General features: G+C 40.3%; 1 protein-coding gene across 1 annotated transcript in view; it reads left to right on the top strand.

Annotated features, from left to right (window-relative positions):
* The window catches only part of PRELID2 (PRELI domain containing 2), a 122302-nt gene extending 107878 nt beyond the window's left edge, over positions 1 to 14424 (top strand). The window contains exon 6 of the mRNA XM_021713225.1: positions 14051 to 14424. The gene's annotated coding sequence lies outside the window, so the exon portion shown is untranslated. The remainder of the gene's footprint in view (positions 1 to 14050) is intronic.
* The last annotated feature ends 11914 nt before the right edge of the window (positions 14425 to 26338 follow it).

Raw genomic sequence — 26338 nt, 5'->3', positions numbered from 1 at the left:
AAATTTATCATTTTTAAGTGTTTAATTCAGTCGTTTTTAGTATACTCACAAAGCTGTGTAACCTACTGTGCCGCTACCTAATTTTTGAACATTTTTATCATCTCCAGAGAAACCTCATACTTATTAGTAGTCATTCTCCCTTTCTGCCTCTCCCCGGCCTCTGGTGACCATTATTCTACCTTTGTTCACTATGAATTTACATAGACTGGTCATTTCATATAAACTGAATCAAACAATATGCTTTTCTTAGCTACACATAATTTTAAAAAATAAGTATTACCAGAATCGTAATAAACATTATTCTGATTCTTTTTCCCTCACTATTTTTTCTGTGTCATCTTATATATGTTCATTTAGTTATTTTTAATAGCATTATAGTGCACACAGACTAGATGCATTATGATTCATTTACACATTCCATTCCTGATGGATATATGAGTTATACCGGTCAATGTTATCAACAGTTTCGTACAGAACACTTGGTTCACACATACAGTGTGCATGTGTGAATGTCTCATCTAGAAGGGGCAATGAAACCAAAAGGAAATAGTAGTACTCACTGTAAGTTATTGTGCAGGTGAAGCAAGACAATACTAGTGCTTAGAACAATGTTATACACACAGCAAACTCTCAATAAATGCTAGACATTATGAATATTACAAAAATATTCAGATCTGCAGTAGCATAGAAAATGTTTCTAGTGTAATAAATAGTAAGTTCAAAAAGCAACCTAGTAAAATAACATATTCTTTGGTTGCAATTGTGTGAAAACAATGTCTACTTATACATAAAAACTTAAAGGAAATATGTATATGAGGACTGACAGTTTATTTTGTGAACTCATTCTAGAAAAAGTGCTACGTACCACATTGCTGTGTATCACTATGATCACCTTTGAAGTACTCCCCTTGGGAAGCTTTGCACTGATGCCAGCACCTAGTCCACCCATCACAAAACAATTTTGGAATTCTTTTTCTGGAATGACCATCAGAGCTGTTATCATATTATCAAAATGTCTTCCTTTCAATATTTTCCCTGTCTTTGGGTAACGTAAAAAGTCATTTGGAGCCAGATCAGGTGAGTAGGGAGGGTGTTCCAATACAATTATTTGTATACTGGCTAAAACTCCTTCACAGTCTATGATGTGTGAGCTGGTGCCTTGTCATGATGCAAGAGCTCCTTAGGGATCATTTTTGCACACCCCTTTCCCATGCCAAGATTTTCAGTTAAGATTTTCCTAATTGTTTCTCTATTATTATTTATTTGATCTGCTATGCTTCTCAATGTCAGCTGACAATTTTGATCCACAATTCAGCAAATTTTTGCAACGTGTCTGTCAGTTCTACTCGGTACTGGCCGTCCTGACCTTTCTTCATCAGTGACATTTTCTGACCCCTCAGAAAATTGTTTACTCTATTTGTACACTGTCTTTTTCTTCATGGCATTATCCCCATAAACTTGGACTAACATGCCCCTGATTTCACTTCTACTCTTGCCAAATTTAACAAGAAATTTAATGTGTGTTCATTACTCTAATGCTCTGACATTCTCGTGATGGCACACAAAAACATGCAAAAACAATATCAAATGCCACTTAGCAAAACACCACCACACATCTACATGAGCACAGTTGTGAGACACTGATATACCAAGGTTATGAAACCTTACTGGGTTGTTTGCGCAGTGCTTCCAACATAAGTGCATGGTGGCAAGTTCTTGAACTTAATTGTCTCACCTCATACGTGTTTTCATGTTTGTTTTTAATGTCATATAAGTATAAAAGTAAAAAGATATGTGGAGAGGGAAGAAGAAATCTTGACTTGCCTTTGAAGATAATAGCGAGTTTCCAGAGCACCCTCACATTGGGACCCCACCCTAAAACAATGAGACTCTGACATGGATTTGTCAAGACATGGTGGCTCACATGATTTCTTTTTAGTGAAGGCTTTTTGGTGATTTTCCCTCCCTTCATATCTTTACTTTGTTTCCAGCCATTCAGTAGACATTTGTTGAGAACCCACTGTGTGTGAGGCATTGTTCTAGGCACTGCCAACATAATGGTGAACTAGACCCATCACAAAACAATTTTGGACTTAGACCTAGACAAATAAACAAGAAAATAGACAATGATAAGTGCCATACACTATCATAAAGAAACAATGATAAGTACCAGAATTAAAATATGACAATGTGATGTTATCTAACTTGGTGACTAGATTGGTGATCAAGAAAGACTTTTCTGCAGAAGTAGCAGCTTATCTGCTGAGACCTAATGATAAGAAGCCATCCATGGGGAGACCATGGGGAGGAACATTTCAGAAGATTGACTGGCACACACAAAGGCACTAAGACAGAAACCAGCTCGGTGGGTATGAGGTACAGAAGCGAGGCCAGTGTGACTGGACAGTGGTGACTGAAGTGGGTGCCAAGTGAGGTCAGAGAGGAAGGTAGGCCTCAGGTCATATTGGGGTTTGTAAGCTAGGGCAGGGAGTTTGGATTTTATTCTAAGTAGGGTAGAAGCATTGGAGGCTTTTAAATAGAAGAGTAACTTGGTTGGATTTATGTTTTAAAAAACCATCCACTTGCTATTCTACAGAAAATGGATTTTAGAGAGACTGGAATAGAGTGGTCAGTTAGAAGTACAGCAGTGGTCTAGGCAAGAGATGACAGATTAGGATAGAGCTCAGATTAGGATAGTGGAAGTAGAGATGAAGAGAAATGGTCGTTGGGACTCTTTTGATGATGAGGTAACTAGATTTGCTGTTGAATTGATTGTGGAACAACAGAAATAAAGAAACTAAAGATAATTAGTTGATTTTTGGCCTGAGTAATCAGGTAGGTGGTGGTTATATTTACTCTAAAAAAGACTGAAGAACTTCTGGGGAATAAAAAGTTCTATTCTGATTATATAAAAGTAAAGATTCCTAATCAGTTATCCAAACTGAAGTGACAAATAGAGACGTGATGATATGAGTGTGGATTTCCAGGAGAAATATGAATGTTGTCAGTACAGATGTGGCATTTAAAACCCTGGCATTGGGTGGGTTCACCTAGATGGAATAGACAGATAAAACCGAGAAAGAGGCCCAGGATTAGCTTCTGAGACATTCTAACACTGAGTGGTTAGGAAGAAAAGGAGGAGCCAGGAAAGGAGACAGAGGAAAAGCTAATGGAGTAGGAAGAAAAGCATGAGCGAGTCATGGCACAGAGGCAAAATATTAAAGTGTTTCAAGAATGCAGAATGAACAAACTGTGGCAGATGCTTATTGAAAGGTCTAGGAAAATGAAAGGAAAGCAGGGAAGCTTGGAATTGTCCACATCAAGGAGACTTCTGAACACAGTAACACAGTTTTAGAACCAGACAGGGCTGTATTTGAATCTTAGCTTTTGTTTTTGTTCTAGAGTTTAAAAGGTAAAATATATGAAATTATCTAGCACTTAATAGGAACTCAGTGAATATTATTTCCTGGAAATGTAGGATTCTTAAAATATTCCAGAGGCGATATCAACCAGTTGCCTTTATTTAGTTCTAAGATGAGCAAGGTGAATTGAGGCTAAGTATGATTATTGTTGTACCAAAAACATTGGCCAAATACAGCAAAAAAGCTTATTTCACTACTTTACTACCATATTAATGCTCTCATATATATATAATTTTAAAGATGTGGGGTACAATTCAGGATTAGGTATACAAGTGGACATCCTACAGGTAAAGTTTGGTCTTCCCTTTGGTTCCCACTTTGCCTGGTTTGAGATCAGGTACCCATATTGATGTTATATGTCCCACCCCCCATGCCAGTATCCCATTACTGCCAATCCCTTTCTTATAGTATTATGGTCAATGTTCAGGGTCCGCTTATGAATCCTCGCTTCTTGCTGTGAAATGGGGAGAGGGTGAGAAAGTAAAAATAAAGGTCTACTGTCTACAGGTACAGTCATCAGGGGCTCAGTTCAGTTCTTGTCCCAGATTGTTGGCTCTAGAGTCAGCCAGTTCTTAGTACCAGAAGTTTATTGGGAAATGGCAGGAGTAGATCAGGATAACTTTTCTGTGGTACTTCATTCTCTCCAACAATCCTTTTCCATCAGCCTAGAGGATTTCTTGTAGTGCAGGTCTGCTACGGACTGGTTTTCTTCCTGGTTTTTGTCTATGTGAAAAATGCTTATTTCACATGAATATTTGAAGGAAGTTTTCATTGCATATAGAATTCTAGTTGACAAGTTTTTTCCCCACTTCTTTCAGCATTTAAAAAATGAAATTCCACTGTGTTCTACCATATCTATATCTATATATCTCTTTCTATATATACATTTTTTAAATAAGGTGCTAGATATCTTTTTCTTTTCTTTTTTGAGTCAGGATCTCACTTTGTTATCGAGGCTGGAGTACAGTGGCACAATCATGACTCACTGCAGCCTCAACTTCCTGGGCTCAGGTGATCCTTTCGCCTCAGCCTCCAAGTACCTGGGCCTACAGGTGGGTGCCATGATGCCTGGCTAAATATCATTCTTATAGTTGTTCTCTTGTATGTGATGTTCCTTTCTCACCTTCCACCTTTGGCTGCTTTTAAGATTTTTCTCTATATCTTTGGCTTTTAGCAGCTTAACTATAATGTGTCTAGGTGTGGTGTTTTTCTTTGCATCTGTCTTGTTAAGGATGGTCTAAAGTTTTTTGGATTCATGGTTGAAGTTTCATCATCAATTCTCGAAGATTTAGAAGCATTATTCATTCATATATTTCTTTTGCTTCCTCCTCTATACTCTCTGCCTGGGACTTCAATGATCTATTTTTTTAACTGTCTAATATTGTCCCAGTTCTATAGTGTTATAGTGTTCTTTTCTTCTTTTTCCTCTCTTTTTTTCTTTTTGTCTCTATCGGCTTCCATTTAAATAATTTCTGTTAACCTGTCTTCTGGGTCACTGATTCTTTCCTCTCCTGTGGTCAGTCTTCTTATAAGCTATCAAAGAAATTCTTCATCTCTGATGTTTCATTTTTAACTTTTCATATTTCCATTTTTTATATAAAGTATGTATTAAACATATAAATGTGTATATAGTAGTTTTCATCTCTGCTGAAATAGTCCACTTTTGTTCATCTTTTCTGCTAGATCCCTTAATATGTTCTTCTTAATTCTTTTAAACTTACGGTCTTATGTTTTCAATATGTGAGCCATATTTGGTTCTGCCTCTTTTTTACTATGTTCTCTCTTGACTAAGGGCTACAGTTTCATGCTTCTTTACATTTCTTGTATTTTTAAAAAGTATATGCTATTCATTGTGTGTAAAAGAACAGTGGTAGCTGAAGTAAGTTATACTTATCCTTAAAAAAAAAAGGCATATTGCTTTGTGTATTAGGCTGCCAGTGTGGGGGACGAGTCAATCTCATCTATCAGAGGAGTGCTAATTGGTGTTTAACACCTGCATCTCTGGAAAGAAATTGTCCTGGTTTATAGCATTTTCTGATATCTATAAATCTGGCCAATTTCAAGCCATCAACATGGCATAACTGAACATGCAGTTGGAGGAACCACAGTAGTACATCATGATATAATGTTTCAAATATATAGACACAAGACATGTAACTAACTTTCAGAATATATAATAATAAAGTGTAGTAAACTCATTAGGAAGTGATAAGATTAAAGTATTTATTACCTTTAAAAATGTAAGCCATAGCCGGGCTTGGTGGCTCAGCCTGTGAGGTGTGTGGATTGCCTGAGCCCGCGGGTTCGAAGCTGCGGTGGCTGGGAGCGACCACTGCACTCCAGTCTGGGCGACAGAGTGAGACTCCAACTCAAAAAAAAAAAAAAAAAAAAAGAAATTCATTTATGTAGGTTTATATAATTGTGGGTAGTGTTTAACAGTTGCCTCACAAAATAGTAAACTCATTAAGAGGTGATGAGATTAAAGTATTTATTACCTCTATAATGTCATTAATTTATGTAAGTTTATATAATTTAATATTTAATTGTGGGTAGTATTTAACAATTGCCTCACAAAATGACTGAAAACTTGACAATCAGCTCTTGCCAGCCAGTACACGATGGCTCCACACACCACTGTGAGCTGATGGGAGAAGGACTTTGCTGTTGTTTTAGTTAATTCCACCCCTGGAGTCAAATGATTTGTGGCAGCCTCAGATTTTTCCCTTCAGTGGGGTTTGGGATTTGAGTACAAGGAGTTTCTGGAGACACTTTTGTGTTTGGTAATCCAGCCACCAGCTCTCTGGACCACAGAAGAGCTCCCTTCACTTCACAGCCCGGCTACCAGCTTGCTGGGTCACCGGTGAGTTCTCTTTGCTTTTTAGTCCTGTCTCTGTCTCCCTGTGCCTCACTCTGCTGCCCTGCCTTTGCCTGTGCAGTGTCCTCAGGGAAGCACAGGATGCTGTTGAAGCACAGGCTGCTCTCAGTCCCCCGACCCTCACCCAGCCATAAGCCCTCAGTGAAGGGCTGAAGTGCATTGGAGTGATTCTCTCAGTTCTCATGCCTGCACCTCAAGGAGAGTCTCTTTCAACTGAATCTCTATTCTGTCCCCAAATTTCCATGTAAGCACCCAGTAAAGCTCTGTGGGAAGTATTTGGCAGGTGGCTGCCAATTTGTTGCAGGGGCTCCTGGGGACACTAAGTAATCATGGTAGCCCACACTTTTCCTTGAACAAGTTGAAATGGTTCCAGTGGTTTCTTCTTCTTCTTCTTTTTTTTTTTTTGAGTTGGAGTCTGCCTCTGTTGCCTAGACTGGAGTGCAGTGGCACACTCCCAGCCACCGCAACCTTGACCTGCTGGGCTCAGTCAATCCTTCCACCTCAGCCTTCCAAGTAGCTGGAACTATAGGTGCATGCTACCACGCTCAGCTAATTTTTTATTTTATTGTAGAGATGAGGTTTCACCAAGTTGCCCAGGTGGGTCTCGAACCCACGGGCTCAGGCAATTCACTCGCCTCGGCCTCCCAAAATGCTGGGATTACAGGCTGAGCCACTGAGCCCAGCCAGTGGTTTCTTCTTACCCCACTCAATGGCAATTTCTTTCCCATCCCATTTTTCACCAAGGATGAAAACAACTGTGGAAATCTTCTTCCCTAGCAGCAGCTTGCCTGTTTCTGGACTTGGGTTCTTTGCGACCAGATCTGTAACGAGTTCCAAAAAAATGATTTTGTAGGTCATCTGGCCTGTTCTGCAGCATGGAACAGCGATCTTCTAGGACCTTCTACTTTCTAAGTGAAAAAGAAATTTTCTTGATCTTAACTCTAAGCAGAAAGCTCTGCTACGTGAGCTGGAAAATTACTGCTAAAAGTGGGTCGGGGATAGTAGACATAGATCCTCTTCAATGCTTTGGGTCAGGTAATTACAGTGGTTTGAGTGGATGGTCAAGGGTGTGAAAACAAAGGTGAGTGAAAGTGTGGCATATGGCTTTATGGTATGTGTGGCAGAGATGACTGTCTATTCTAAGTGTCTTCCTCCTTCGAAGCGGAACTCCAAGTGTTTAGTGTTTAGCTGGACTCATGGTCACCCTAATGATACCTCTGTTTTCCAACCCGCCTTGCAGACTGGTGTATCTAAGTTCTGGCCAGTGAGATGTAAGCGGAGATGTCTGTGGCAACTTTTGGGAAACTGCTTCTTTATCCCTTCCTCATTTCTGCTACTTGGTATGCAGATAAATGGCATTAGCCTCAGCAACCATTCTGGACCACGTTCTTCATGGAGCAGTAAGAAAAAAGGAGTCTGAGCCCTGACAGCATGGATATTTATGCCTGGTCTGGATTGCCCTCCTCCTGATTTCTTTCATGGGATAGAATAGTATGTTCTCTGTCATTTTAGCCATAGTTTGTGGGAAAAGTCTTCCTCCTACATTAAGTTAAACCTAAGCCTGAATGATATAGTAGGTAAACGAGAATCATGCCATCAGAATCGGAGAATATTAAAGCTAGAAGAATCCTTCAATATCACTTAATTCTATTTCCTCCTTTTAAAAAATGGGGAAATTGAGCCCCAGAGAAGTTAATTTATTTATCCCCCAAGTTATTACATTAATGACAGTTCGCTTTAGATAGTACTTAGAAAACTCCCACCCAGAGAAGCCAAGGATTCATTAGTACAGCCATGTAACACAATTTTATTCTTACAGGACCAGGAATATTGCTAAATATAGTATATATCTTTATATTTATCATATGTATGCCTTTATATGTATCAGTGATAACTAAAATATTGTGCCTTAAGCAAGGTAGACAAAGCCTTGGCACACTTTCCAAACCTTTTATGGAGGAAAAATTAGTAATATCTACTCATTGCTTAGAAGAAGTCCTTTGGATTAGAAATCCTCTTCTATTGTCCTTTTAATAAGACCAGGGAGAAACTTGTTCCTTTCTGAAATAAAGAAGAAGCAAAAACATAAACAAACTGAGTCATCCAACCAACGAACCAAACAAAAAACCAAAAAACCAATCTAGAAATAGATTTCAGCATTAGGTCACTCTGCTCCAGGACATAAATTAAATGGGTTGGAATACTCCAGGAAACGGGAATTGACCTTCCAGAGTCTTTATTGTACCATCACCTGCAACTACTCTGATCTTGTTCTCCAGTCTCCAAGGAAGTGACCATAGCTTTGGGACACGAAGTCTTCTGGATGAGGGGACTAAACTCAGAGTGGGTACTATCTGCATGCTGTTTGATCATTGCATTTGAATAATTTGGGTTTGAATAATAATTTGGGTTTGAAGAGAATAAGAAGTATGAAAATCTTTTGGTTGGTGACTGGCCCTGTCTGTTTATGTCCTAAAATTTATGTCTTGTTACTATTAAAGAATTAAAATCAAATCTGGCCCCCCAATAGCAGACATACTTCATTCTGTTGTCTGCAAAAATACAGATCTAGGACAAGAGGCTGCTTTTTTTTATTCCCATGAGTGTTCATTCCACCTCACTGAATCAAGCGATGCGATTAGCCAAGGCTAGTTTTGCACTTGCAGAGTGAGGCCGTTCTGATGTATGATTTCAGGCAGACCTGGAAGCTCTCCCTGCTCCGGGTTCCTCCCACCAATCTCACCACAGCCAGAAATTCCACAAGTAGAAAACTATTCCTTGCTTTCCATTAAAGCGTAATCACCTGGGAGTGGTATCACAGAAAGCCATGTAATTACACTGAAATGACTGTGGCTATGGGTGCCTTCCTGGAGAGTTATTGATGAAGAAGGAAGAGAAAGGATTAACTGTAGGTCCACGGGGAAGCGGAACTGAGCACTACCGAGATTCACAGTGGGTGGGATTGGGGTATGGGCTGGCTGATGGACCAGGAAAACTGCAGTAGTTTTGCCTAGGGTGGACTTACAATCAGGCCTAGGCCTGTCGGCCATGTTTACTCCATGGGATCAGGGTGCGGCCGCTTTCTCACCCGGGCGTTTGCCCCGCAGAGCTCACGCATCTCCCAACCTTCGTGTGGTTTTCTGGCCATATATGGAGGCAGCTGTAGACAGTGTCTTTGATGCCAGCTTGCTGAGGGAATTTTCCACAAAAGCACACAGGATTTGTCCCACCTGACTGAGAATGCTGTTTTCTGGATGGATCTCTATTTATGCATGAGGAAACTTGGCACTGGAGAAGCGGTAGCTTATTTTTCTTTTTTGTTTGGTTTTATTTTGTGCTTCAGAAATAGAACAGATTAAGCATTACTTGCTTTTGAAGCCTCAGCTCTCCCTACAGCATGACTTTAGACTCTGTTCTCCCCAGGCAAGAACGTGGAAAACATCTCTTCTAGCTTTTGTTAAAAGCAATGCAAATGCAGAGAAGACTTGAGCAGAATTCTTTGTTTAATTTAATTTATATGTCTTTGAGAATAGATCATTTTTTTCTACAAAAATGCATGCTTATTGTAAAGAAATTAGAACAAATCAGAAGACACATAAAAAAGAAAAAACAATAGAATTAGATGGCAATTAAAATGATGTAATAAAATTATATTAGAACTGGAAGGGACTTTAGAGATAATCTAACGCAACAAACTATTTTATAAGTGATGAACCTGAATCCCAGAGAAGTCAAGCAACTTGTTCAAGGTCACACTGGCAATATGAAGTGTTAGAATTATAATGTCTTTTTTCTTTCTTGATTAATCCTCTTCCTATTGTACCTATAGTTTTCCAAACTTTATTTTTTATTTTTTAGATATGAGATTGTTTCTCTAAGTCAAACATTACTTTGAATCCCAACATATAAAGCAGGCGGGGAGGGACAAGTGCAGGCCCGATCTCCACCCCAACTCCAAGAATGCTTTGGAGACACCCCAGTAGAACATCTCAAATTTCCATGGAATAATCACCCCACAATACCATTTAGTCATGTATTTATTTCATTGCTATTACTGAACATTTACATCTTTTGAGGTGAGAAGAACAAGTTTTTGAACAGGACAGGCAAAAGAAAAGACAAGACTGTGTGGGCGAGGGTAAGGGCCCCCAGCACTTAGTGTTTCTCTCCAAGGCTCTGTCACTGGGGCTGTATGCAGTAGGTAGGTAGCCTTCTCCCCTCTCTCCTTGTGCTGTTGGATATGCGATGTCTCATCACTTGAATCAGGGACCACAGTTGATGCAAACCATCCTGAAACCTCCAACTCAGCAGGATGTTTTGTTTCTGACTTGATGTGTGCAAAGTTTTAGGTCTTTCCTTGTTTTGAAAAGATCTAGCATTTCTCAGTGTTCATTCAGTCTTTCATTTCTCCTTAGCTGGTGGTGAATTTGGCAGTTGCCCTCAGACGAATTTCTAATTCCACTTTTATCAGAGAAGAGGAAATTGTTGATTTCAAAGGCTGACATTTCAGCACCTTGTTGATACCTCATAAGGAAACTGAACACCCTAATCTAACAGAGGTTAAAAAACAAACAAACAAACAAAAAACACCTTATTCCCAGTTGACACAATTAAGGATCCTATACCTGTTGTTTCCTAATGTAGTTTATTATAAGCTTAAGCTTGTAATGTAGAAATTACCCTTTCTGATGTTACTAGTTAACTTAAATCCCAAAGGTCAGCTGAGCCTTTTGCAAACTGGCTAAATGGCTTTCCAATTCCCTTTAGCCTGACACAAAAGTAAGAGGATAGCATGTTATAATAATAATTGGGTCGGATTCTGACTGCCACTCGCTTGCTGTGGATCTTGGGCAAATTATTTAACTTCTCTGAGTCTTAGGCCCCCACTTATATACTAATAAAATGGGCATAAAAACAGAGTCATCCTGGTGATTAAAAGGAAAATAGTCACGTTAAAGTGGTACAGTGGCTAGTCCACAGATGCTTAATCAATCTTGTTCTCTTCTTCATTTTCTTTTGCATACTTGAGGATTGTGTCAAAATACAGATTCAGAATGAGCAGGTCTGAGGACGAAGCCTGAGAGTATGCATTTTTAACAGGCTCCCTGGTGTTAATTTGCATGAGGGACCCCAGGTTAATGATGTTTCGTCACTTTGGAGTTGCAACGTGTGATTGAATCTTGACTTTGCCAGTTGCCTGTTGCCAGATAGTCATAGGCAAGTCATTTTGCCTTTCTGAGCCTTCGTTTCTCAACTGAGGTTACTCATAGGTAAAAAGAAGGCAAAACGAGACAATGGCTGCCACAAGTATAGCACCATTATTATTATTGCTATTTTTATTTTAGATTTGAGAGCCTTTAAGCTGAACATGAACAATCCTGACATTGAGAACATGACTTGCAGCCTTTGGCAGAGGAGGTACATCTTTTGGATGGCACCTAGCATAGCCCCTGGCACATAGGAGGTGACCCATAGATATTGAGTTGCTCTGCACTTATGAAGTTACGTGGGCAGAGACAGGCTGAGGCCTGGGCAGAGATGCTACATAGAGGCATTCAGGCCCTGGTGAGAGTTTGGGTGGATGCTCCCTTGAGCTCCTTTCTCTGAAGGAATTTCAACTACTCCTTGACCAGCCGGATTCAAAAAGAAGGTATTATGCTCATTCATTTTGGTTTTTTTCTTTTTTTTAACAAAAAATGCTATGATTCTAGGCTGGGACTCCTAATATAATTTCTGGAATTGGGGGCCTAGATCACTGAGGCTGGGTTCCTTGGTGAGGTGGTTCCGTGGTGACATGGGTACTTCATTTTAGACAGGACTCCTTGCTTTGTGCCAGTGCTGTAGTCTTGGTTTCCAGTGAGACTGGGATAGCATAACTCCCAGGAAGAATGCTGGAGTTCTGGGGACCTTGGAGGGCTGATACATGCCAACTCTGCCATTCCCTACCTCCTTCTTTGCCTTTGAACTACATTTTGTGAGCCCACTTTCTTTTTGTTCCCAATTTACTTAAAATAAGTCCATAAATAATGTGCACCTGCTGTATAAAATAGAAAAATCTAGGTGAGCACAAAGAGGAAAATAAGTATTTCCAAAATTCACCACCTTAAGGTAAAAATTTTTAAATATTTTGAAATAATGCTTGCTTTCTTTCCTTTTTTTAGATTGGAAAATATAATTTATTTAGAAAGTAAATGAGAGAGAGAGAGAGAGAGAGAGAGAGAGGAGATTCGCCTCCCCTAAGTAGTAGGGGAGGGAGCCCAAGCCAGGAAATGTGATAGCCACAGCTCAAATGGTGGCCATAACTCACACGGACACACCCGAGTTTAACAAAGCAATGGTCTGAAGTAATGCTTTCAATGTTGTGTATGTGGGGGTTTGCGTATGTGTACAACCCACAGCTAAGGGTGGATTTTATACTTTGCATTTTTTAATGGCAGAAAAAAGCACAAGAAGGATATTATTTTGTGACGTAAATTTATATGAAATTCACATTTCAGGGTCCATAACTAAAGTCTTATTAGAACACAAGTCTATCCGTTTGTTTGCTTGTTATCTGTGGTTGCTTCCTCAATACAGAAGTAGAATAGAGTTGTTATGTTAGGGCTCATATGGCCCAAAAAGCCTAAAATATTTACTATCAGATCCTTTACAGAAAAGTTTGGTTGACCCCTGGTAGAAACAAATTCTATTTTGGTAACCTGACCATTTGCTTACTGCGAAACATCTTTCCATGTCAGGAAATATCTTCTCCAAAATAATTGGAGTCTTTCATTAAAAATAGTACACTTTGGGGTCCAGATCTATTGTCTTTGTGAATTTTTATAGTGCTTTCCATTTATAAAGCATTATTTCATTTAATTATCACAGCCACAGTCCCTGGGTACTGCACAGACCAGTACAAGAATGGTGACTCCAGCTTCCATCTTGGATGCAGCTTTCTGTTTGTATGACTAGTGTATGATTTTGTGAAGCATTGTGTTCATAAACACTCTTTGCTTGCAAATAACGAAAACCAACTTCAGTCTCTTAAACAAGAGAAGGGGGTTGAAGAAGACTGACTTTAAGAATATGGCATTTATGTGGCTCAGCTGGGCTTCTGGAAGGGCCTGGAAAGCAGTCGCAACCTTCTTGGTCTCCTCTCAGCTCCTTCCCGTGCCTGGTTTTAATCTTCCTGTGTAGATAGTCTTCTGCCTGCCAGCACAAGTGGGTCTGCCTGTTAACAATTCAATTCTACATATAAATGGTCCCACTACTCCGAAAGAGACTAATGGTTCCTCTTTGGGTCCAATTCTAAATATTATTGGGGAGAGAAATCTAGGTGGCCCAGTTTTGGCCACATTTTACTCTTGGTCCAATTGGCTGCAGCTGTTGTAGAAAGTGGCGGCTGGAAGCACTCTGCAAAGCAGCGCCCACTGGGGAACAGGTGGGAGGAGTAATAGTGGATTAGACAGGTACTTCAAAAGTTATCTACTTGATATGCTGTTCCCATTTTACAAAGGAAGAAGTTGAATCTCAGAGATACCAAGTGAGTTGCTCAAGTAGTAATTTGTCAAATGTAAGTATGCAGACTCCGAATTCCGGGTGCATTTTGTGTATACCAGACTGCTGCTCATGGATTGCTGTGGACTTGGGGAGTTGCAACAATAGCATAGTATTTGGGCTGCAGATCATGTTTCGCTCATTTCTCATCTCATTGCTTGATGGATCATTGGAAGGTGGGAATTCCCTCTGTGTCTTTTTACTTTGTTTCCAGGCTGCAGCTGGGAGCTGGATGGACCTACTCAGGTTTTGGAATTTTCTCCTGTTAACTGCTATTCTCAGAGAGCTTTGATCCATAAGTGGAGGGAAATTGAGTGAAAATGATCCACATGCCAATCTGGGCTGGTATCTCTTAGCTTAGCCCAGTTTTTGTCTCACATCTTGTGTGTAATGACAGCGACTAAATCTCCAAGCTTGATTAGTAATGGTTTTAGCCCAGTGAGCACGAGTCTAGATACAGCCTTGACATGATGTTTCATCAGGGAAAACCGTAGCCACAAAACCTGTTTCTGAGCCAACCAAGGAGGACCCTCAGGTACCGTGACTCTGATTCTGGGACAGTTGTTGAATAAATATGTCATGATTTTATGGATTTTTTTCCCTCTTAAGTAGCATGAGTAAAATGAGCCATGCAATTTTGTAAAATATAGCTCTAAAAGAGTTCTGGAAACTGGAGGCTTGCTGGAAAGATGCCTTTATGCAGAGAAGAGCTCAGGTGTGGAGGACAGGTGCAGGGAAATGTGTGTCCAATATCCATTCTTTACTTCTCCCTTTCTCCCTCTCACTGTACCTTGAACATACCCATTTTTCATGTGCTTTTGGTATGGGATCAATCTGACACACAGTTCGCGAATTAAGCTATGATTGATCTAAGCCAATCTGTGTGTTCTTCCCTTGGCTGCTGTTATTAGTTTGGGTTTAGTCAAACGACCCATTTCAGGATGATGACAGAGATCCCACAATCTGGGTGTGTACTATTGGAAAGGAAATTTTTGTTTCCCTGGATCATTTAGGATAAAGACGTGTGACTTGAAATGGTGGCAGCTATTTTTTTGTCATAAGAGTAAAGCTCCAACTACTGTGTATGCCTGGGGACATGTCCACCCTATGAAGTCTGATGGTGATGCTGTCCCTAAGAAGGTAGAGCTAAGAGATAGAAAGAAGACGAGACACCAAGGGGCTTCAGGAATCATGTCTGAACTGCTGAACCAACAAGTTTTATGAGAGCCCACCCTGACTCTGAATCAATTCCTTAAGCCATCTGGGCTGAACTTTAAACAATTTGCATAAAAATCCCTATCTGATATAAGCAGTCTCACTAAAGGTCTGTTCTGAGTAGATTATGTTTGCTCAGTAGTTTGACATTTTCCAGCAGCTTAGTATACATGTCACTTGGTGGCTAATGGGTGCTGCACAGACCAGTACAAGAATGGTGATTCTGGCTTCTAGGTTGCATGCGGCTTTCTGTTTGTATGACTGGTGTACTGTTTTGTCAGAGTTGAGAGACGAGATTGCTTTATTTGACAATATTTGCTGTTTTTTGATGGAAAGAGAAATAATTGTACTATATCAATCTGTCAAACAACTCTCTTTCCTCCTTATCACCCACCTTTTAAAATATTTTCTAGTGAACATGGAATTCAAACCCAAGTGGTGCCGTGTCTACTCTGAAGTGGATGAGGTTTCATTGGAGTGCCCTGGTAGGAGCAAATCTTGATTAGTGTGCACCACTTAGGACAATTCTTCTCCCTCTGTGCATGCTTGGCTGAGAAGGGTTCATGTGATCCAACTGTGGGCAGTTGACATGAATTGGGAGTCTGCTGGGGGTAGGGGTGCTTCTGGGAAAGGTTTCTTAGCGCCTAAAAGAACAATGGACCTGGGTGTCATTGGATTGCTTTCCCTCTTGGTGTTTTGTATGAGATTTTTACGCTGTTGTCTGCTTCTTTTTTTCCTGTTTCTTTCTTCATTTATAGCCAAAGAGGCATCCTGATGCATTTGCCAGAACCACCTGAAGTAGGGAGCCGTTGATTTCCCCAAGGAGGGAGTTGAGAGCCAAGAAAGGAAAAATGAAAAAGAAAAGAAAAATACATCTAAATACCACTGCCACAGTTTCTTTACCTTCATGTGCGTATCCTGATTCCTCCCTCATGGCTCTGCCCTCAGTCCCGGATGAGACAGGGATGGTCTGTGTGATGACCAGATCCAAAGGGCTATTGTGTGCACAGTGGTGGTGCTTGAATGCTATACTCAGATTATCATAAATCCTCTAGTTTATGCTCATACACATTCGTGAAGACATCCTTTCTATAAGTGTATGCAGGGGTGATATTAAAAATACTTAAGCATTACAGTAATATCAGCTAATATATAAATCAAGCTATAAATAAAAATACTAAATATATTTTTGAAATCTCTCTAATCTAAATGTACAAAACTGCTTGCCAAGTGATGCAAGTTGTAGTACTCATAGTTTATTAACATGATGATGATTTACGGGCCATTCATCGATTTTTAGAAACTGTTGCTGTGATCTTTTGATGGCATGGATGTCACATGCTAAACTACACCTTGTGGTTTGAATTACATTAAACTCTCCCACCAACCTCTCTGTGCACTTGATAGTCATTATGGGCCTTGTACTCTTAAGGAGTGCAGAATTTCTTTTAAAATCAATATTTTTCATGGTCCTAAGACCTCTCTCAGCTTCTGCTGAACTAAGTGATTACATTAAAATTTTTTCTAGATTTTATAATATTGCCTACAATTTTTATATGGTCAGATTCTCTCTTACCAACGAAGTCATGAAAATCATTTACTGGAATGTCAATTATAATTAAGTTGAACATATACTTCAGGTTGAAGGAGAGGCAGTGCGGTGTGAAGACTGAGCATGGCCTCTGTGTTGCCGGGAGCCTGGAGTTGGCTTCAGACTCTGCCACTTACATTTTAAATGGTCTTTCCCATCACTCCCCCAGACCCTTAATCTGTGAAATGGGGAAAACCAGGGTAACTATAGGACTCCAGAGTACTCTCCTCTCTTGGGCATCCCAGCCATGGAGTTAAAGCCTTCAGCCGTTGGCTGTCTCCTGTTTCCTGACTTGCCCATCTGCTGTCCCCAGCTTTCTCTGGACCTCTTAGAGCCTGGCTTGCAGTGACTGTGATTTCCACAAGTGGCCACACATCAATGATTCTAGGGAATGCTGGCTGAGATTGAGGGTCATAGCTTTCATGGTCTGGATGGCATGAGGGCCTGCTCACCTGGGTGTAGCACTGCCAAAGGCATACCCCACTCTGCTTCTGCTAGATTAGCACTTGCTCTGGCAGAGGGAACAGATACTGGCATTTGGGAGCAGTGTGGATTGGCTGCTCCCACATGTGAGTGTCGAGATGGTCTGGTAGTATTCACCCAGGAATCTCAGGGCCAGTAGAATGCATGGACAAAGCATGGGTGGTCCTGGATACCCCTGGGAGATTCCTCGTGGGGAGCAAGGACAGACACTTTTGGGGACTTTTTTGTCTTGGGCACCAACCAATGTGACATGATGCCAGCTGTGGGGTCCCAGAGGTCCCAGATGTGCCTATTATTAACTTTTTGTTGCTAAATTATGGAGCAATTCTGAGGATACTGGAAATGGGTTCCTTGGAGAGCTTGAGGTAGTAGCTCAAACCATACATATATTTAATCTTTTAATAACTACTACTACCCTATAGGTGAAAACTGTATGAATATCAGTCTTCAATGTTGAGATTGGGAGTGGGGGAAAAGAGGATTTAGGAAAGCAAATTAATATTTTTATAGTATGTAGTATTGATGAACTGAGACATAGATCCATCACTTAAGTTGACCAAGGTCACACAGTTAGTGGGTAGAAGATTTGGGATTTGAATCTAGGCCTTTTGGTCCTAAAATCATTTCAGGTTGATGACTAGAGGAGCGGGAATGTTGGGTATGCTGTTGATGACTAGAAAAATCTGTGGGTTCTGATGACTCTTTGGAAACCTGGTCTAAATGGCTGTTAGGCTGGCGGTGGTCACATCACTCTGGTCCAGCCATTTTTCCTCACTTGTCAGGAGGGAGTCAAATGATGACAGGTAGCTACGTGGCTGTGCTTATCTCCATGGCTGCTCTACAAGAAAAATGGCTTTTGTTTAGGAGATTCAGTGGGTTGCCGAACTTACAATCAGCTTCATGAGCTTGGTATGGCATCCCCAGGAATTAAGTGACCCCATTAGGACCCGGAAACTAGGAGAAGGGGTGATTACATTTCACAAACACCAGAGTCTGTTTCTGGAATATCCAATAGTGTAAAGAATGAGGGTGATGTTTTCTTTCTAGAGAAAACATCTGTGACGCTGCTGTGCTGATGAGGGAAAGTTGAGGTGCTGCTGGGGTACCAGAGAGTCTGGGGCAGAGCCTACCTTAAATGACAGGGTTTGATACATCTTCTTCCTGGATTTGGAACTCTTAAAGCAAAAACATATGGCTCTGAAATCAGTTTCGCCTTAGCACAGCCCAGGGTCCATGAGCCGAAAGGGGAACCAGGCTGTGGTGTTTCCTAGTTTCATTGCCATGGAGGAGCAGGCAAGAGATGCTCACCATGGGGAAGCGAAAGGCTCTGGCTGCTGGGGTCAGCCTGGGCGTGACCCTCCGAGTTGTCATTTCCCAGGCAAATGGGTGAACCCACAGTTCTCCTGCCCTTGGTTTGCCCATTTGTCATCTGGTTTTGTGTGTGTGTCTGTGTGTCTGTGTGTGTGCATAGAAGTGTGATAATAATAATACTGATATCCAAGTTGCAAATGTTAACTATTATGTCCTGGTCCCACCTTGCCCAAAGCTTCAGAATTCCAGCATGTGATCATGGTGGTGAGGGTACCCTTCCTCATTAAGTGACTCACAGAGCTTTGCCCTGCTCCTTCGTGGTGTCCCACATCTGGTTTCTCTTCCTCTAAGAAATGTTCCCTGTCTCTCAGTGGGAATAAGGTGCCCTGCTGTCTTTCTTAGACACCTGAATGTTTGTGTCTCCCTTAGAATTCTTATGTCGAAATCCTACCTCCTAGATGATGCTGGTATTTAGCAGTAGGGCCTTTGAGATGTGATTAGATCATGAGATTGGAGTCCTTTTGAATAGAATTTGTGCCATTATAAAAGAGACCTCATTCAACATGAGAAGGTTGCTAAAAAAAAAAAAAATTAAAAGAGTCCCTGAACAGCTGACTTTCCCCTTCCACAAGGTAAAAACACAGCGAGAAGGCATGGTTCTATGAACTGGGATATGAATCCTCACCAGACATGAATATTCTAGCACCTTGGTCTTGGACTTCCCAGGCCTCCAGAACTATGAGCATACATAACTGTTGTTTATCAGTTATCTATAGTGTTTTGTTATAGTAGCTCAAACAGACTAAGACAATTGTAATGACATATTTGTTTAGTTACTTGTGTTTTTGAGTTCTCTCTTCTTCTGTTGACTATAAGCTCCAAGATAACAGGAGATGATCAGCTTTTAAAAAATCTAATTTAAAAGTTAAAATATTGGCTGGGCATGGTGGCTCATCCTGTAATCCCAACACTTTGAGAGGCTGAGGCGAGAGGATTGCCTGAGTCTGGGGGTTCGAGGCCAGCCTGGGCAACTTGATGAGACCTCGTCTCTACAAGAAATCACAAAAACTAGCCGGGCGTGGTGGCGTGCATCTGTAGTTCCAGCTGCTTGGAAGGCTGAGGCGGAAGAATCGCCTAAGTCCAGCAGGTCAAGGCTGCAGTGGCTGTGAGCATACCAGTGCACTCCAACCTGGGCGACAAAGAGTAAGACTCCAACTCAAAAAAAAAAAGTTAAAATATCATTGGTGAGGAGTGTATAACAGGGATAAGGCTATTGGTACCTGTCAAATAACTCTTCTGTAAGCAATAGCAATGCCTGGCATATAGTAGGTTCTCAATAAAGATTTATTAATTGAATGGATACCTGAGATTTTATGAATTGGAATTGATATCTAAATTTTCTATAGATTTATAATAGAAATTTATATAATGGAGCTTGCAAAGAGGTCTGGATGTCATTTTAGTTAATAATACCAAAGATATTGAATTTGTTTTTTTTTTTTAATTGCCTTGCAGACTGTATGATCTTTAAAAAATATTTTTTTTGAAAAGTTGAGGGGCATCAGGAGAATCACAGGTCTCATATGTAAGCTCTCATGTAAGTAGGCTGCAAATTTTTAGTGATTTTATTTTGGAGTATTAGATAACAGACAGCTGAAATCGAAACAGCTCCAAATGTCACAAAATGTCTTCTTGTAATTCTTCTCAAGCATTAAATACATTAAGCCTTAAAGGCACAGTCTGTATTCCCCAACTCACTGTAGATTTAAACTGTCTAAACAGACATAACCATATCCAAGAGACTTTTCTTATCTAGAAGTCCAATGCGCTATCCATTGTGCGATGAGTCCCCAATTTGTCTTATCTAAATGGATGCATTTATGACTATTTCCCCCAAATCTTCAAATTGATTTTTCAGATAAGATAATGGAAAAGAGTCGGGGTCAGGAAACTTTTTCTGTAAAGCAGATATTTTAAGTTTTTCTGGTCATACAGTCTCTGTTGTAACTATTCAACTCTACTGTGCTAGCCTAGAAGCAGCCAAAACACTGCACACAAATGGTGATGGCTTGTTCCAATAAAACTTTATTGGAGCAAACAGCAGAGAGGATTGATCTGTGGATGGCTAGTTTGCTGACCCCTGTTAAACACTAGGCTTTGGATTCAGACATATATGAATTCAAATCCTGGATGCACCCATTTAGAAGCTGTGAGACCTTCAGCAAATTTCTTAGACTCACTGAGTGTGCTCACTGGTGAATGCAGTGATCTCTCAGGGGTTTTGGGAGATTAAGTGAGCAAAGGCACGACTAGTACTTGGGGACATGCACATAGTGATGCCTGGCCCTATATCCCTATCTGTGTATATGTGGCACATAGCATACCAGATGTACATATGTCTGTTATCATATGTATATTTATATGTGTGTGCACACCATATCAGACATTCATTTATTTGAGTACATATATTATTTTCCTCTTTTCTCTGCCTCCATTTTGTTGCTTGAGCAGTTACCCCTTCATCTTTTTCTTACTCTGACTTATGATTCATGTCGTGGCTTCTTGTAGTCTTCACTGCCAAAAGTGGCCTAATATATTTTTAGTATCTATTGCATGCATTCTATTTTTAAAATTAAAGAATTAATTCCTTTACTGGTGAGTATTGGGGCTCTCACCAAGTTGCTGGAAATGTTAAGGTATAATGATTTTTTACATATTTTAGAAATAAGTAAGTAATTTTGGAATGTTTAGATCGGTCCAATACATACTGGTGAATAAATAAAGGAAAGGAATCTCTGAGCTAAAAGTGCCCAGATGCTACCATAATTCCTGAAATTTTACCACGATATGTGTGATATTTTTGTGTCAAGCACTGCCTGCCTCGCTAGCCCTTTAAAAAAGGTAAAATACCTCGTGGAGGGAGAGGTAAAAAAGGAGCTCTTAAACTGGCAAATGGCTATTTTATGAGTAGTGCTGGTAAAAATAGCGATTGCTTATTGCTTGTGCCAGAAATAATACTGAGCTATATATATAATTTTTGAGTTACATATAGAGTTTGTTTTATATAGAGAGCTATATGTAGAGAGAGCTTTACACACACACACAGACACACACACATATATACATACAGATAGATGGATAGATCGATCGATCCTTGAAAAATTAAACTTGGACATGTGGCAACATAGTTAACTGGTTAACCAGTATGGAAGACGGGTCCAGTGATCCCCACCCTTTGGTATTTGTGTTCTTGTGTGGTCCTCTCCTACATTGTGTCAGGGTCCGTGTGGTGAGGTTTTGCCATAACTTCTTGGTTAGGTTATAAAACCCAGGCAGCGTCCTTCTTGCTCTCTCTGGGCCATTCTTTCCGGGGAGACTCCAGTTCCTGTGTCATGAGGGTTCTGTGGTGGGTCCACTTGGACAGGAACAGAGACTTCCTGCCAACCACTATGCAAATGAGCCATTTTGCAAGCATATCCGCCAGTCCCAGGGAAGCCTTTGGGTGACTGCAGCCCAACTGAATGCTTGACTGCAACTTTGCGAGAGACCATGAGTCAGAACTCGAATTCTCCTGGGCAAGGGTGATATCATGGAACAGCTCAAGGAATAAGGGCAGACTGGAGGTGGCGATTGGAAATTGACCAAGACTGCATTCACTTCTATGAAAAAGTGAATGCAGACCGATTTTGTGCATGCGCTGGCTCCTTGCAACCTCACTGACCTCATTCCCTCTTCCCTGCCCCTTGCTTCCTGGTCCACGAGTCTCTAGTCACACAGGCCTCCTTTAGGACTTGTTATGCACTGAGTTCTTTTCTGCCTTGGAGCCTTTGCATGTGCTCTTTACTCTACTTAGGCAGCAGTTCTGGCTCTTGACATGACTCACTTTTTCACATCCTCATTGTCAGCTCGCATGTCACTTCCACAGAGAAAGCATCCCGACTTGCGCTAAAGAGGTGGGTCCCCTCCCTTCACCTGTTTGTTTTCTCCAACACACCTGAGATGGCCTGTAATCCCTTATGTCTTTATCTTTATTAGTATTGTTTGACCATAAGACGTTATACTTCGCAAAGCGAGGCAGGACTCCTGACTTTTTGGGACACCCCTGTACCCTTAGCCACAAGCCCAGTTCCTGATGCGTTGTATGTGCTCAGTGACTGCTTGGGGCATGATGGGAAGAATACTTGTCTTCGTGTTTCTCAGGGGGCTTTTTATCAGCCCTGGCATTCAGCAAGCGCTCCCCGAGGCTGAGCTCTTCTCCTTCCCTGCTTGTCCCTCAGCCCAATTCCTGCCACTCTGGTTCACTTTTTCAGACCCAGTTGTCTTTTAGTGTGCTCCATGTACATAGGCTGCCAGAAGGCTAGGCTCTTTCACACAACAGACACTTAAAATATTTTAAGTGAATAAATGAATGACATGTCTGAGCGCCATGTAGAAATAGTTTATCCCACAAAATAAGTCATTAACAAACAAAACAAAATTATAGTCGTATCTTACTCTTAAATTCTTAAAATACAATGGATTTGTAGTTAATTTCAAATGAAATCTGCAGCTGTGTGTTATATTGCAATATTTTATACTTTTTCAAAGTTGTGATGAGCAAAAGCATACAAGGAAAATAAATTTACATAAAAATGATCAACACTTAAAAACTTTAAGAATTCTGCGTCTTCATTCTAGAAAAGTAAAAAATTAACATCAAGAAAAAAAGGCCTAAAAATCACCCTTAATCCCATTAAGATAAACATTCCTAATATTTCGAGGCATATTTTTCCCAGTTCTTTTCTTATGAATAATATATTCAAACAATGTTTTAAAACAGAAACATACTGTAAATGTTAATAAAAGCCAGTGTATGTTGCACTTACTGCGTTTCAGGCACTAAATACTTTATTTTATATTTGTTTACTTATATTGACTTAATTCTCAGAGTTAATTTGTGCTCTAGTTCCTAGTATTTACCCCCATTTTACAGATGAGGAAACATGAGCACCAAGAGGTTAGGTCACTTGCCTGAAGTCATAAGCTAATGCTCAGAGTCATGATTTTTGCTACCTCCAAATATTGCTCGTGACATGCTTCCCGTCTCCATCATTATCTCAAGACTGCTTCCCTAACTGTTTTTTACTCTTCTCCAAACATCATTTGTAAAGACTATGTGGTGTTTCAATATGTGGATGCTCTCATTCTTCTATTTTAAAAAATGTTAACTTTTTGTTTCTTTTTACGTTTCTACTATGAAAAATTCTACACTAAAGTAACTTAAAGGTAAATCTTCACACACCTCTTTGATGACTTCCTTCCTTAGGTTAAATTTCTCAAGCTGGTATACAAGTACAACAAATCTATGTAATTTAAGGAATTTATGAGGAACATTTTTGAAAAGTGAACAATTTTTTTAGTTTTATACATCTGGAGTTTGAGGCAGCTGCTTCGTGAATTTCTTTAAGTGAAGTCCACCTGTATTTCCTCTTCTCTTTTTATCAAATGGTTGCTTCTGATAAAAATCTGCTTGGTAACCATGTACAAGTGAAAATGCATTCCTAAACAGACATTATGGCTGTGAATAATAATGGAAAATTCAGAATAAAAATTCAGGCAAAAACCGAGCAAGTAAAACAAACCAAATCTGAATACTTAACACAATTGGAGTGTATTTTAAGCTAAACAAAGATCTCACTTTATGAAGACACAGAGCTAATTAATCTATGTTGAATTGTTTTTTAAATACTTGTTTTTGGTATGATTCAACTTCACTGTTGCAGGAATTAATCTATCTCTCCTTTGTCATTTGTAATTGTCGATCTGACAGGCATTTACTTTGAATTTTTTTGTAGTATAAAGTGTTTATGGTGCAAAATTAACATCATTAGACAAAATGTCATCCTTTGGGTGAAAATACTGAGCATTTTTACCTCTTGAAGTGTCAGCCCAAACTCTCCTGATTGATGCATAGGCTATTCTGGGAGAAGGTCTCTAGCTGGTCAAGGGTTCCTTTTGCTAATATTCAGAAATGCACAGAATGGTAATATCTGAGACCCAGTGTGTGTATATATGTGTGTGTATATGTGTGTGTGTGTGTGTGCGTGTTTGTGCACACATGTACACATAAGCTTGCAGAATTGGGTGGACAAAATACATGTAAATCTTTTCTGCCCTATCAACTGCAACTCTTAGAAATATTCAAGTACAATCAGTTTAAAATTCATTTAGCAATCAGGTCAGTAAGCATTTATTGAGCATGCTGTGTGCTCAGCCCTGGTCTCAATGCTGGAATACAAAGATGCATGAGAACATTGAGGTTGTGGGAAAATGATACAGGTAAATAAGTAATTGGAAACCATGAGATGGTTTCAAATAATGATGAATGCAGGTGACAGCATCAGCAGGGGTCAGGGAGGGAGGAGTGTAGAGCATGCAGCACAGGGAAGGACTAGTTTATGTCAGGTCTTGAAAAAATGCTTTCATCTGGTGACCAAGTTGTCATCCAGACAGAGAGTAGAACCATTCAAAGACATAGAGAGGTAAGAAACAGCATGGAGTGTTCTGGAACTGAAGTCCCCAGATGCTGCTGGAGTCAGAGGAACCTGAGATGCTGGAGGGGGCAGTCCTTCTGGCCATGCTGGGCCCCACGAAGGGGCAATGGAGGCCACAGCTACCATTGGCCATCTTTACATTAAGATTTTAGGATTTTGTAAAAACCCAGGGGTCTCAGATGACGACTGAAGCTGCCTGGGATTCTATAGTTGGGATGATTCATTTGGGATTAGCCTCGGCTCTACTGTCCATTATTTTAAGAGCAAATATTTCCAGGAAGGCATTTGTCATAGTCTCTTTGTCTATCACCAGTAGCCGGCATTCAAACAAGCTTGCCCTCGTGTTTGTTATGTAGCTGGGGAAGTTCTCACACCCTTTGATTCCAGCTACACATGGTCCTACATTAGCTACTAGGTAGAGTTTCCACTCCATAGTCCAAAGAGACTAAATATTTGTTGGCTTAAATGTTATTGATTATAAAAATGGGAACTAACACTTTGCTTCAAGGAACGTCCCCTCTTGTAGAAATGAGCTCTAAACATGTAAAGAATTCACAATGCAAGATTTAAGTAATAGCTATATACAAAACAGATTTGACAAGATTTCTATAAATTTCAAAAGATGAAGTAAGCAAAAGCTTATTTGGTATATATATAAATACTACTCAGGGTCCTAAGAATGGGAAGGAACATGATATTCTACCGTATGTAGAGCATGGTGTTCAGTTTTAGTAACTAGTCCTTTTTTTTTCTTTTTTGAGTTGGAGTCTAACTCCGTCGCCCCGACTGGAGTGCAGTGGTATGCTCCCGGTCACCACAGCCTCGACTTACTGGACTCCAGTGATCCTTCCGCCTCAGCCTTCCAAGTAGCCAGAACTACAGGAGTGCCCTACCACGCCCGGCTAATTTTTGATTTATTGTAGAGATGAGGACTCGCCAAGTTGCCCGGGCAGGTCTCAAACCCGCGGGCTCAGGCAATTCACTCACCTCAGCCTCCCAAAGCACTGGAATTACAGGCTGAGTCACCAAGTGTGGCCAGTAACTAGTCTTTAAACAGGACATTGATAAATCAGAGTAAGACCAGAAGGGGTCAAGCATGATAGATGTTATTTTCTTAGAGTCAATTTCTAAGAGTAGACTTACTGGGTCAAGGTTATAAAGTTTTAGGCCATTAATACATACTGCATTATTGATTTCCAAAATAGCTGTGACAATTTACACTATTGCATGCAGTACATAACTCTACTTATTTCATTACAACTCTATTAGGGTTGGTTATTGTAATTTTATTTATTTTTATTTTTTTTTGAGTTGGAGTCTCACTCAGTTGCCCAGACTGGAGTGCAGTGGCTGCTCCCGGCCACCGCAG

This window comes from Carlito syrichta, unplaced genomic scaffold (assembly GCF_000164805.1).
Source record: "Carlito syrichta isolate Samal-C Ts95f unplaced genomic scaffold, Tarsius_syrichta-2.0.1 Scaffold92595, whole genome shotgun sequence".
NCBI lineage: Eukaryota > Metazoa > Chordata > Mammalia > Primates > Tarsiidae > Carlito > Carlito syrichta.
This window is presented reverse-complemented; position numbering and strand designations above follow the sequence as displayed.